This window comes from Carlito syrichta, unplaced genomic scaffold, assembly GCF_000164805.1.
Source record: "Carlito syrichta isolate Samal-C Ts95f unplaced genomic scaffold, Tarsius_syrichta-2.0.1 Scaffold314796, whole genome shotgun sequence".
In the NCBI taxonomy this organism is placed as follows: domain Eukaryota; kingdom Metazoa; phylum Chordata; class Mammalia; order Primates; family Tarsiidae; genus Carlito; species Carlito syrichta.
The window spans coordinates 717909-732196 of NW_007258892.1; positions in this window are offsets into that span (position 1 = coordinate 717909).

A 14288-nucleotide genomic window follows, 5' to 3' on the forward strand; every position below is an offset into this window, starting at 1 on the left:
ATAACTACCCCAGCGTCGACCTGCTGGACTCAGGCGATCCCTCCACCTCAGTCTCCCAAGTAGCCAGAAACACAGGCACGTGCTACCATGCCCGGTAAATTTTTTGATATATTGTAGAGACGAGGTCTCACCAAGTTGCCCAGGCTGGTCATGAACCTCTGGGCTCCGGCAATCTTCTTGCCTCAGCCTCCCTAAGAGCTGGGATTTTAGGCTTAAGCCACTGCGCCCAGTCTTTTACCACAATTTTTAAAAATTCTTTTAAAATGTAGTTGGAGACAGGAAATAAAATAGAGATCACCAGAGGCTGAGGGAGGGGAAGGGGTGTTACTGTCTAATGGTTGCAGACAGAGTTTTTGCGGGGGATGATGAAAAAGTTTTGAGTATAGATAATGGTGTGGGTTATGCAACACTGTGACTATATTAAATGTCCCCGCATTAGACACTTCTGAATGGTTAAAATGATAAATATGCTGAGCATTTTATTACAATTTCTTAAGAGGCAGGGAGACACTGTGCCTCTTTGATTTCTCTGGACCCAGAGTCTCAGTCAGGCCCTGGCATATAGTATGCTTAAGAGCACCTCTCAATTTGAAGAGGCTTCTGTCAGAAGGAAGCCCGCAGGAAGGGGGCCTGGAAAAGAAGGAACAAGAGCAGTATTCCCATCTTGACTCAGTTTTTTTGGTCAATTCTAGCTTCCCCATGGTCAAAATTTCCATGGACATATGGAATCCCCCAAGACAGAGACTCGACTATAATAACACAGAGAACAGCTATTAATTGCTAGGGTTTTTAAATGCACATAATAATAGCTAACAATTATTGAGTATAATTGTTACTTGTCGGGGGTTGGCTTCAGGACCCCCACAGATACCCAAATCCAAGGATGCTCAAGTCCCTGATATAAAATGGCATAATATTTGCATATAACCCACACATATCCCCGTGTATACTTTAAATCACCTGTAGATTACTTATTATTCCTAACACAATGCCTACCCATCACTTCATTCTCATCGTTCAAAATAGCACTTGGAGTGCTACAAATTTAAGTCTGACCTTTTGAAAATTTGTGAATTTTTTTTTTCCTGAATATTTTCAATTTGTGGTTGGTTGAATCCATGGATGCAGAACCCATGGATACAGAGGGTGAACTGGACTTATTCTGTGCTCAATACCTTTCTAAGCTTTTTCTGTGCCTTACCATAATACCTCTGAAATTGTTACTATTATAATCCCCATTTTTGTGACTGAGAACAGAGACACAGAGAGGTTGAATAACTTGCCGAAAGTCACACAGCCAGGTTGAAGGGAAACCCAGACTTGCCCCTGGATCACGGTACTTGCCTCTGTAGCTTGCTCTGGTGTCCTCAGCTTTCTGCATTTCTCCCACCCTCACCTAAGAGGGCAAAGACAAGGCTCTCAAAGTAGGGTTAGTAAGCCCTGACATGTAGGTCCTCAGAAGCACAAGGTGGAGGCGGGCTCCACACTGGGTACAAGCACAGGCTTGGGCATGGATCAGGCTGGCTTGGTTCAAGGCTGACCCTGGACAGGTTATTTCACCTCTCTGATCCTCTGTGTGTTTGTCTGAAACGTGGCACTAGCAACAGTACCCACCTCAAGGGATTTTATGGGTATTAAATAAATTAGTAAGCATAGGCCTGCAAGTGAGACAGGCACTGGGTATGGCCAGCGCCCACCAGGGAGGAGCTCAGATTGTGCTCTCTGACTTCCTGGAGTGATCTTGGGCAATTTCTCTTTTTCTCTGAGCCTGGCTGATCTCAGGAATGAACCAGAATTACTAAAACGAACCCCACAGGTTTGTTGTGATGAGGTTTAAAGGAATTCCATGTTTCATAATGACACCTCTTTATAATGCTAATTTGTTTAAGGCAGCTAACCATACAAGATTATTCTTAATTTAAAAAGGAAGAATTTGGGGCTGAGGGAAAGGGTTTGTAAGGGGAAACAAAAGAAGAAAATGAGATCCCTTTTAAAAGGACCTGGCTGCTCTGGCCTGTATAAAGTATTTTATAAATATTTATCATTGTCTTTTGGCTGTAATATCTGGTCCCAGTGAATCTGGCTACTCAAGATGTAGTTAATTACAGGCTCAGCATCAGAGGTGACAAGGAGGATGGAGGGTATCAAACTATCCCCTTCGTGGGGAAGGGAAAGTGGGCCTGGGCTTTGAAGGGTCACCTTCAGCTTCAGAGAAGCTCAGACTTTACTTGTATTACACATTTGGCTTCTGAGTACTATTTCAGGCCATGGAAGGAGTCCACCACAAAGAAAAAAAGAAAGATAAAAAACGAAAATTAAAAAGGGGAGAAAAAGCACTGATAAGGCCATTGACTATTTATACCTTTTGGAAGCATTTTTCACAAGAAGAAATCCACCAGTCACCAAATAAATCCTTTATCACTTCATCCCCATTCTGCAAACATTTATTGAACACCTACTCTGTTCATGCCATGGTCCTAAAAGTTGGCTGTAAATGAGATGGAATCGGTACTCAGCAAGCTCACAGTCTACAAGTGAGGTCAGAGACACCTAGACCCAGAGTGACCCAGTGACTTGAAGGCCACTGATGGGAAAGTCAGCCCAATCCAGAGGGGTCCAGGACAGGCTCACAGAAGAGAAGATGCCAGATAATGCCCAGGACAGCCTCACGGAAGAGGATGCCAAGCTGTGTCTTGGAAGGAGAGCAGAGTTTTTGTCAGGCTGCCAGTGCAGGGAGAGGTTCATGCCGTTTTCATAATCCCAGCACTCCCTGCAGCTCCTGCCCTTACTTGTTATTTCTTGTCGTAACTGTCTTCTCTGCCAGGCTGGAAGTGATGTGTGGACAGGAGCCTTGTCCACTTATCCCTGTTGTACCCAGTGCTGGACCACATCTCATGGATCCTAAGGTACTAGTTTCCGCATCTCTGAAATTAGGGTATGTCTTGTAATCTGTCACACCGTAGAGTCTATAAAACAACCCTATGTAAAACTCATCACACAATATGGCTACACAGTAATTGTGGATGACTGTTATTGAGTAAGAGCGAGCAGCGACATCCTGTAAGACATCCTGCCGTACACTTAAGGCAGCAACAGCAATACAGGGTGGCCAGGTTGCTGGAGAATAGGAACTGCATCTTCTCATCATTGTACACTGCTCACAATCCTGTCACATGAGTGGATGCACCTGGAGGGCCCTGAGGTCCTTCTTTTAATTACGCAACAAATGTAAGTGATGCCAACATATACACATGGAAAGCGAAGGCTCAGGGGGGCTAGACTCCTTGTCCTTGATATCACAACTCATGCTTGGCATGAGTTTGGTGTGACTTCACAGCTCTTCTTCCCCGCACCACCTCCACCATTTCCACCACCACCTTGAGTACTCCGGAGACCTTTATTATCAACTTTAAAGGTCTTTCTAAAATTTCAGTCTGTTTTGTCACATAGGCAAACCTCTGCCCCTTCCTCTTGCTGCCACCCAGCTTAGAAATATTTTGACTTGTTTTCTCCTCCTTGTGTTTACTGAGTGAGCAGACAGATTTGTCCCCATAATTTCATAAATTTCCAAAATAACCAAGCACTCTCATGGGGTTGGTCACTTGAGTGGAGTGCTCCTATTTTCCTCGTAGACTTGGGAAACTCTCCAAGAAGTGGTGTGTGTTTGGTGTCTCCTTCTTGTTCCTCTTCTTCCTTTCCTGTTTTTCCAGTGTTGCATGAACACAAGATGAGCATGCTTGGGCCCCCGGCAGAGCCCTCTGCTGTTACCAAGGCAGCTTTGATGCCCATGTGGCAGAACCAGGGCAAGTCTGTCTGCTCAGTGGGAGAAACACTGGTTTGAAATTTACTGCAAGCCTGTCTCCTGTTGGCATTTGGGCTTAGGAGAAAATGAATGTATGCTGATCATGGAAACTAACAAGATAATGGATTTTTAAAAAGCATGTGTGGGGTCTTGCTTGTTCATAGATATAATATTGTTATCTGTCATTTAATGATGGGGATGCATTCTGGAAATGCCATATTAGGTGATTTTGTCATTGTGAGTGTTATCCTTATAAAAACCTAGATGGTCTAGCCTACTACACACCCAGGCTTATGGACTAGCTTATTGCCCCCAGGCTACAAATCTCTATAGCGTGTTACTGTACTGAATACTGTAGACAAGTGTAACACAATTGTAAGTATTTGTGTATCTAAGCATATCTAAATATACAAAAAGTTTAGTAAAAATAAGGCATTGTAATCTTATAGCACCATAGTCGTATATGTGATCTCTTGTTGACCAAAGCATCATTATGTGGTACGTGATTACAGTTAATTCTCACAGAAACTCTTGGGGATCGTTGTAAGAGCTGACAGGGAGTTATCAAGTATGGACGCTTATGTATCAGAGGAAGAACAGAGGCCCAGAATCACAAAGAGGCCTGACTGGGGTCACAAGGCTTGGGTGTGACCGGTGTTAAAATAGGTCCCTGTGTGCATCAGGTAAGTGGCAGACTGGAAGGAGTGAGTTATGGAGTACCAACTTCAGTTATGTGTTTGACCCCCTCCCCCTGCAGCCCTGCAAATCCCACTGCTGGGCCACTTAGTGTCCACAGTGGGCACACCCTTCCCATATCATTGGGCTTTTGCTCAGCTGTTTGAATCAAGTCCTCTGATCTCATGCCTGAGACCTGCAAGCTAGTCTTTTCCCGGCTGAGGATGATATTGTCTTAAATCTTTATTCTGGAAACCAGGGCTCTGTTGGAAACCCAGGGCCCACTTTTCCTCCAGCCAGTTTCCCAGAAGGCTAAAACGTGGTCCCTGCTACTTTATTACCTTGTCCTCTCCTATGACCTGCTGTGAGACCTGAAGACACGATGCCTTCCTTGTCCCTGTGGATAACCCTGGCAGTATTGCTAATATGCCTTGATTGATATTTACTACTCCTGGTCTGAGCTCCATATTGGCATCGGGCATTTGAGGGCCACCAGTTCTGCCCAGTTCTCAGTGTTCTGAATCCCTCTTTCCCCAGCCCATGGTCTGTCTGTCCCTGCTGGTCATACTTTGATCCTGACACACAAGATGGCTCTTAGAGCTTGCTATATGTTTGATTTTTGCTCTTTGAAACTGTTCTCTCTCTTTCATTCAACCAGTGCTTACTGGATTATTGACTCCCAAAGGCAGTGATTCTCAAGTTTAAATATGCTTTAGAAACATCTGGAGAGTTTGGTAAATAGCTCTGCACCCCACAACTCTTGTTCATTGGGTCTGAAGAAAGAGCCTTCGCAGCTGCATTTTTAATGAGAACTCCTGGTAATTATGAGGCAGGTGCTAAGTGGGCCAAACTTGGAGCAATCTTGTTTTTCTGAAGGAAGATAGGCAATATGAAAGTTAATAAGGCTGGGTTCAGTGGCTCAACTTATAATCCCAGCACTTTGGGAGGCTGAGGCGAGTGGATTGCCTGAGCCCACGGGTTCGAGACCAGCCCAGGCAAACTCGTGAGACCTCGTCTCTACAATAATAAAAAAAAATTAGCCTGGTGTGGTAGTACATGCCCGTAGTTCTGGCTACTTGGAAGGCTGAGGCGGAAGGATAGCCAGAGCCCGGCAGGTCGACACTGGGGTGGCAGTGAGCGTGCCACTGCACTCCAGCCCCAGTGACAGAGTGAGACTCCAATTCTAAAAAAAGAAAAAAGTTAATAAGAACAACAGGATGCTCACACATGGGCATTTGATGTCACAGTTAGCAAGGTATATTAGTTCACCCACACCACCCTTGGATTAGAACAAAACAAAAACCAAAATGAACTAGTATAGAAAACAAGGACTTTGGAGTCAGACAATACAACCTTCCATTTGCCAACCAAGAGACCTTGGACAAGTCACCCGACCTCTCTGACACTGTGTTTACTCATCTGTTTAATGGAGATCTTACTTCCTACCTTAGAACACTGTTGTAAGTATTGAATGAAATATTGTAAAGTGTCCATCGTAATGTCCAGTGAATGTCTGGAGACTGAAAGAACAAATAAAACTAATATGGTTGGACCTGTCTCTGTTTGCCAAGAAGCAGGCTAAGGGCTTTATATCACTACGTCAGCCATGTCCAACCCATGACCTGTGGGCTACATCCAGCCCAGGATAGCTAGTAATACAGCCCCACAGAAGGTTTTATTTAGCATTATTTTTTTTTTAGTATTTATTTTCTTCATGACCTCACGCATAGTTCCATTTTTGAAGTTCACAATCACGCCTTACTCCTGACATTGTTTTTTGGCAGCACATACATTTGTGAGCAGCTGTTCTCAATCATGAAGCACACGAAGAGCAAAATTCAAGCAAACGTTTCTGACGAGCACCTTGAGAACTTACTAAGAATTGCGACCGCTTCCAACGAAATAGACATTGATAGATTAGTTTGACACAAACAAGGTCAAATTTCTCATTACTTTTATATTGTTCTAATTTTTCTGAACGTTATAATAAAATATGAAAAAGAAGTTTTATTATGAATATACTCTAACTTTATTATATAATTTGTGTGCAGCCCAAGACAACTCCTCGTTACTCAAAGTGGCACAGGGAAACCAAAAGGTTGGACATCCTCACACTAGACCATCGAATCCTCGCGGCAGCCTGTGAGGCAGGGATTCCAATTCCCCCTCTTGGAGGCTCACAGATAATATGAGGCTTGCCCGAGGTTAGTAAACTAGTGGCAGTGCTGGAATTCAGACTCGGATTGCTCTTACTTTAGAAATGGAACTCTCGACTGCAAAACAGAACTGATATAGTCCTTCTATATCAAAGGAGTATACTCCTTTGGTATTTACTCTTCATCCCCAGATATCACACAAAAGATTGTTAGCCTGGGAAAGAGGACAGCTGCAGTCCTTGCTCCTCCACTGATGGCTGTGTGATTGTAGGCAAGCCTTCTCCTTCTCCAAGCCGAGGAGTCATGATTACACATCTTGGTGTGGGGCTGCACAGCAGACTGTTGGGAATATCTACCCTGATGCCCTAAAGGAAGTAGGCGAGGGGTTAGGACCAGAGGTGGAATCTGGCATCTCTTCATTCTCAGCTGCTGGCCTCTGGCCCCACTGGCAGGGGCTCTCTGGGGCAGGTCTACCCAGCCTGCCCTCCCCATCAGCTCTGGGTTCCAGGGCATGCTTCCCAAGAGAGGGGCATGGGAAGAGATCCGTGAGACTCTTGGCGGCAGGGGGTGATGTCTGCTTTCAGAGGGCTGAGCATTGCCCTAGAGGGGATAGCCACAGATGTTTGATGGCTGCTTCCCCAGTGCCTGCCACGGTGGGGAAACTAAAACACCAATGCCCCAAAACAGCAACACAGACTGGCCTTGGTGATCATTTACTTAGGCTGCTATGGAGCAAGATTTGCTTTTTCTGCTGGTTAAAAAAAAAAATCAGCAACAACCAGAGGGTCAGGAAATCAGCTAGGTCAGAAGAAGAGGAAACCTCAAACCAGAAACTTCCTGGCCATGCAGAGCGGAGGTTAAGCGAGTGGGCTCAAGCAGTCAGACTCTCTTGGGTTCTAGTCCTTGTTTTGCCACATAAGCTGTGTGACCTTGAGCAGGTCACTTGATGACTTCAGTGTCCATCTCCTGGTTTGTAAAATGTGGGTAATAATAATACCTCCCACTGAGACTCAATGAAGAACAAACACGTGTCAAGACTAAGATCTGCCACACAGTGAACATGCAGTAAACACATGTTCTTGTTAAAGAACAATCTTGAAGGATGTGGTCTCTTCCTCCTTCATCCAATCCAGTTCTTCAGACTTTACTGGGCAGTTGTTAACTACTGAGTAGAGTTTTGGGCATTGGGTATACAGGAATACATTAGACATAATGCTTGTCTCAACAAATTCACAGCCTCAAATTCCTGTTGCTCTTACCACCCACATGTTAATAGCAATAATGGTGATGACAAAAAATGATCTTGTGCCATTTGCTGGACAATGTGTGCAGGCTCAGTGCTGGGTACCACACTTACATTAATGCTGACATTTGTAACAACCTTTGTACAAATATTCCCAATGGATGAGGGAAACTGAGGCTGGAGGAGTGAGGGTGATTACGTCATTTGGCGAAATTTCTGTAGCAGATAATTGGTAAAGCTGGAATTCCAGTCTAGCTTTTTCAGATGCCAACAAGGCCCTCTCCTTCCCAAGCTGCCTCCTCCGGGCACAAAGCTGTATAGACAGGCTGGCATTTCTAAAGGACCTCATTTAATCCCCATAAACACTCTGAAAGGTAGAGACCTTCATGATCAGATCCATTTTCCGAATAACAGAACCAGGAGCTGGTTAAGTAATTTGCTAACTGTAGTTCAGCTAGTGAATTGTAAAGACACTGCGTGTCTTAAGATCAAATAAAAGGCAATTCTGAGACTGCCGCCTGGTGAGAAGCCTTCTGCAGAGGCGAAAAATATGTGCAAACAAAACCAACAGCTTTCTTTATGTTCCCCAAAGTTGCTAAAAATGCCTGCGGGTTTGCACACAAGCAGACGCTGTGCTCACAATGCTGGGTGGCTTCTGTCTTCTTGGCTCCAGCAAGAAGAGACCTGGCAGGTATTTCTCACATCTTTGTTAAACACACACATCAGACAAGGCAAGGAGCTCCAAGGTAGTCCCAGGGTGTGGATTTCTGCCAAGTCTCCTTTTATTTGTTGTAAAGTTAGGAGGGGGAAAAAAAGACATCTCATGGCTTAGCCCACATTTCCTTGAGGTAACTGCAGTGTTGTGAAAAATGTCTTTTCTCAACCTGGAATCTGGCAGCCATGCATCCTAATTTGGGTTCTTTTACCTGCAAGTCCGGTGATATTGTCCAGGTTGCTTAGTGTACTGGAGCTGACCTCTGTCTGTCCATCTGTAAAAAAGTTTTGGCAACCCATCCTGCAGGAATGTAAGCTCCATGAAGGCAGGGATGTTTGTTCTGTTTGCGCCTGTGTTCTGGTACCCAGAACTGTGCAATTAATGAATAAGTTACTATCCTGCAGGGATGTTGTAAGGTTGAAATAAGATTACGAATGGGAAATTGCTTTGCAAACTGCAAATTGCTATACAAACATGAGGATTTATTGTTATCCCAGAACATGGTCTGGATTCTATTAAAAAATAAATTCAGTCAATCAGTCAGTGAGTGCTTCCTGAGCTTTTTCTTGAGTCGAGCATTGGAACACAGAGAAATGGGGGGGCTTGGCTTCTTCTTTCAAGAGCTCATAGTCCAGTAGAAAGATATACAAGTAAGTCGTCACTGAAACACAGCAGAGGGAAGCACTGTGGGAACAGACAGGAGAGTGACTTCCCACACTGGAAAGAAGCAGGTCGGGGAACTTTCTGGAAGAGGTGCTCTGGGACAGTTCTAACTTCAAACCTGTTGTCAGACTTTTTCCTAGCAGACTTCTGCCTTTGGGCACTGGGCTTGCATATCATCCTCTCCTTACCTCTCACGCTGTCATTTTCATCATGATCCACTCCCTGACATACCATTTCTCTGGCACCCACTTGGCTCTTTACACTGCTGGACACAACCCCTGGATAAAGGTGGCTTTCTGTCTAATCTGCTGCCACACCTGTGCCATTGACCATGGCCTGAACAAACACCCACTGATTGCTGCCTGGCAATTTACTGTATGCTTCTTCTTTGTTCATTTTCCATTTCTCAACTATTTCAAGCTTTTTCCTCTATCATCCAAATTCCAAAAGTTCCTTTCAGCTTAAGACCTTGTTTCCCATCTCCCTGAAAAAATAGAAGCCATCAGAAGATAAGCACCATGCACTCCCACCACCTCCCACCATGACAGCCCCCCAGGAAGGGTGGGCCTCATTCTGCCAAAAGAGGAGAGACTTCTAAAGACATGCTTCCAGCAAGCAGCTAGAGAAAGGTCATTCCTTACCCAGGGGACAGCCTCCACCCAGTCTGGAGGTGTGAGAGAGTGTATCACAGGGAGAGGCAAGTGCGTCCTTTCTGTTGACTAACTGGGTACGTGGTGGGGTAAGGCTGGAGATGGAAAGGTTACTGAGAGTCAGAGAGAGCCTGGTGGGAGGGACCTCGAGGAGAAGAAGACATTTCGATGGGCATTGAGGGAGAGCATAGCTGGGTTTGTTAGCAGGACAGTCCCTGTGGGGAGTGAGTGGAGGCCAATCTTGTGAAGCCAAAGTCCCCATGAGTGGCCTGATTTAGAAGGCAGTCACCAAGAAGTACGGGAGAAGGACAAAGGTTTCTGGAAGAACATGGTTTATACAGCCCAGGCCAACCTTGGCTAAGACAGAACTCTTCTGCTGCTCCGTTTTGTCTTTATTTATTCCTTCATCTCATAACTACTCATGGGAGGCTGTGACAGGCTTTCCACTGGGCACCAAGAAGAAAGCGCACACGAGAAGAGGCAGCTTCTTCTCTCACAATGAATAGAGGAAGACGAAGGCCACAGAAAACCCACCCATTTACTAAACACTGCCTGCGACCAGTAGGACAGTCAACAGACCTGTCTAATTCTCCCTCTGCCCCCTCTGGTATAGTGCTCACATTTCAGAGAGGTTTGGCAGGGAGGTACATGAGGAAAACACTAGGATGGAGGAAGAGCTAGAAAGGAAAGGAAAGCAGAAGAAGGGAGAGAGTGTTTTAGGGTGATTGAATAGGACCCACTGAGAAGACGACTCAGAGCAAAGACATATGGGGAAATCAAGGAGCCCGTGCATGGCCTCACAGGAGGAGCAGGTCAGGGGACTCCAAGAAGCAGCAAGGAGGCAATGTGGGGTGCCAAAGGGAGCAGCAGGAAAACGGGGGCTGTGGGATACACGGAAAGCAGGGGTAGGTCATCCAGGACCTCATGAGCTAGTGTGAAGACTCTGGCTTTTATCATGATTGTGATTGTGATGGGCGCCATGGGCGGGTTTTGAACTTGATCTGACTTGATCGGACTCATGCTTTACCAAGATTTCTCTGGGGACTATGTTGAGAACAGAGTGAAGGGGAACAGAGACGGAAACAGGGATACCTGTTATGAAGACACAGGAACAATCCAGGCAAGTATGGTGCTCAGACCAGGTGGCAGAGTGGTGAGAAGCTGTCAGACTCTAAACACCTTTTGAAGGAAAAACCAACAATATTTACTGACATAGGAAAGGTGTTGTAAAAGAGGAAAGAGGAGTTAAGAATGACTCCAAGGATTGTGCACTTGAGCAAACAGAAAGATTGAGCCGCCATTAACAGAGATGGGAAAGACAACAAGGAAAGCAATTTGACTGTACTGGGCAAAGTAGGAGTCAGGAAATTGATTTTTTGATGTGTTCAATGCAAGACTCCTGAAGACACTCACATCAAGGTGTTGAGCAGTCAGGGGGAGGCTGGACTGGAGACAGACACTTGAATGTCCATGGTGTACAGACAGTAGGTATCTGAAGCCAGGAGGCAGGATGAGATCACAGAGGTGTGAGGGAGACATGGGAGAGCAAAGGACCAAGGATAGCCTGGGACCTCCAGCGTCAAGTGATTGGAAGGGGAGGAGGAACCAGCCAAGGAGACCAAGGAGAAGCCAACGAGACAAGAAGGGAGTCAAGAGACTGTGTGCCCTGAAAGCCAAGTGCAAGAAGAGCATCCTGGAGCAGGAAATGAACGGTTGTGTCCAAAACTGCTGCCTCATTTGTTAAGATCCAGGCTGAGACTCACCACTGGATTTATGGTGAGGTGTTACTGTTGACTTTAACCAGAGCAGTTTTGGAGGTGGTGTGGGGGTGAGAGAGGCTGGCCAGGGTGAATCCAAGAGTGGAATGGAGGAGAGTATTTGGAGGTCAGACATATATTGAACTCTTTTGAGGGGCTTTGCTACAGAGGAGTAAATAAAAGAAGTGGTAATTGCAGGAGGATGTGAGTTCAAGAGAAGTGAATGTGTGGGTGTGTGTATTTGTATATGAGAAGCAGTAATAGGTTGGTGTACTGATAAGAATTGTCAGGCTTTAGAGGCAAGTATCGATGGTATGGGTGAGAAGGAAGAGAATTTCTGGAGCAATGGCCTTGGACATGAGTGAGTGGACATGGGATCTGATACTCAGTAAAGGAGGAGGCATTCAGACAGCTAGGCACTCAGACCTGCATCCCTAATAACGAAGAAAGGTCACAAATAAAGGGGCCAAAGAGGCAGGAGAAGTTTTGTCAGTACCCAACATGGAGTCATAGAAACCCATCCTTCCACAGCAGGGACAATATGCCAGGCACTGTACTTGGTCATTTACATATTTTCCCTCCAAATTATCAGAATAGCCCTATGAAGTGGACACTGCCAGTGTTCCATTGTACACAGAGAGCAAGGAGGCACAGCAATTTCAGGAATTTTGCCCCAAATCTACACAGGTCACAAGTGGCATAGCCTGACCCATGACCACCATTGACTTGTACTAGTGTGACCAGAAAGAGGATGGGTGAGTGGGTGGGTAGAAAAGAAGCTACATGGTTTTGGGGAGCCCAGGGTGGGAGGTTACTAATTGGTGTCTCCTTCTGAGACGCCTGTAAATTTGCAAAGCACTTTTCAGTATCTCCTTCCTGAGTCAGGAGCCAGGGCATGCAGAGAGTGGGGCTGGTACCAAGTTCCCAGCGTGGGCCCTGATGCAGTCTGGAAGGGTTCATTCTTCCTGCTCTCACACATTTTCCACTGGTTCCACAGGGGATTGTGAAGACATTCTTTCCTTTTAGAGACACCCTGAAATTCTGAGTATGTACACATAGGACCACGTGTGAAGACAGTGTATTGGTGGTCATAACCGGAGGGCCACAGTACTGATTTTTCCTGGGGGAAAGAAAGGGAGGGAGAAAAAAGTGGGCATGACAATAGACCTGGTTCTGATGCCAGCTACCTGAGAGACCTTAGTCAAGACACTTCCATCCTCTGTCTCAGCTGTAAAATGCAGGAGAAGCTAAATGATATCTCATTTTATGGACTCATGTGTTCCATTGGCATACACTTAATGTGTGCCATTGTATGCCAGGCATAGGACAGGGCACTAGAGATATGACAGTGAGCACAAAGGACATAGTCCCAGGCTTTGTGGAGATTGCAGTCTACAGGAGGGGGTGGAGAGGAGAAACTGATGATTATACAATCATAAACTGTGATACAAGCTTTAAAGGAACATTCTAGGGTGAGAAGGAAATACCCTTTCCTGAGCACTTGAGGCATTTTTTGGGACACATGACTATGACTAAGAAGCTTTCTTGGTTCATGTTTCATTCATTCATTTATTCATTTCTTGAAGAAATTTTAGTGAATGCCTACCTAATGTATGCCTCCTGGAGCAGTGACTTTGTGTTTTGTGTTCCTTAAGACAAGGATAACAGAAAGATAACACAAAATGGGGCTGGGAACCAGTTTAATGATTCAGTCAAGTTCGAGTGATATTCAATATGTGCTATGTGTAAGGGAAAGAATGCAACGGTTTGCCTTCCTCAGTAAATTATCTGGGGTCCCATGGGGTCGAGGTGGGGAAAGATGCACTGGACTGAGGGGGAGACTGCTGGGGTTTGAATCTGAGCCTCACCACATGAAAGTCTAAGACCTGAGGAAGTTTTGGAATACTCTGTAGCCTCAGATTCTTCATCTGTAACATAATAAATAAAAATATTTCTGAGAATCATTATCATACTAAGCACCATACTAAGCATTATCTGTTGATCCATGTAATAACCCTATGAGGTAGGTTCTTTCTTCTCTGCACTTAGCTGATGTGGAAACTGAAGCTCAGAAATGACAAGCATCACTGGCATCTTGACACTGCAGAGGATTTTCCTTTATTCTCATAAATTTGAGGCAGGGAGATTAACAGAGACCTTAGAACCTTTGGACAGAGTGGTCTCCAAATTTTTCTGATGGCACATCTCTCATTAAGTAATATCAAATATGTCCTTGTTGATTGTATTTATTTAGAAATCTACACATGTTTTACCATCAATTTATATAGCAAATATTAATATTGGTTAGATAATATTAAGAATATCAATGACTGGGCATGATGGCTTATGCCTGCAATCTCAGCACTTTGGCAGTCTGAGGTGGGAGAATTGTTTGAGCCCAGATTTGAGATCAACCTGGGCAATATAGCAAGACTTCATCTCTACAAAAAATACAAAAAAATTATGCATGGTGGTGCATAACTGTAGTCCCAACTACTCAGGAGGCTGGCGTGGAAGGGTCACTTGAGCCCAGAAATTGAGGCTGCGGTGAGCCATGACCATGCCACTGCACTCCAGCCTGGGCGACAGGGTGAGACCCTGCTGTCTCAAATAAATACATAAATAAA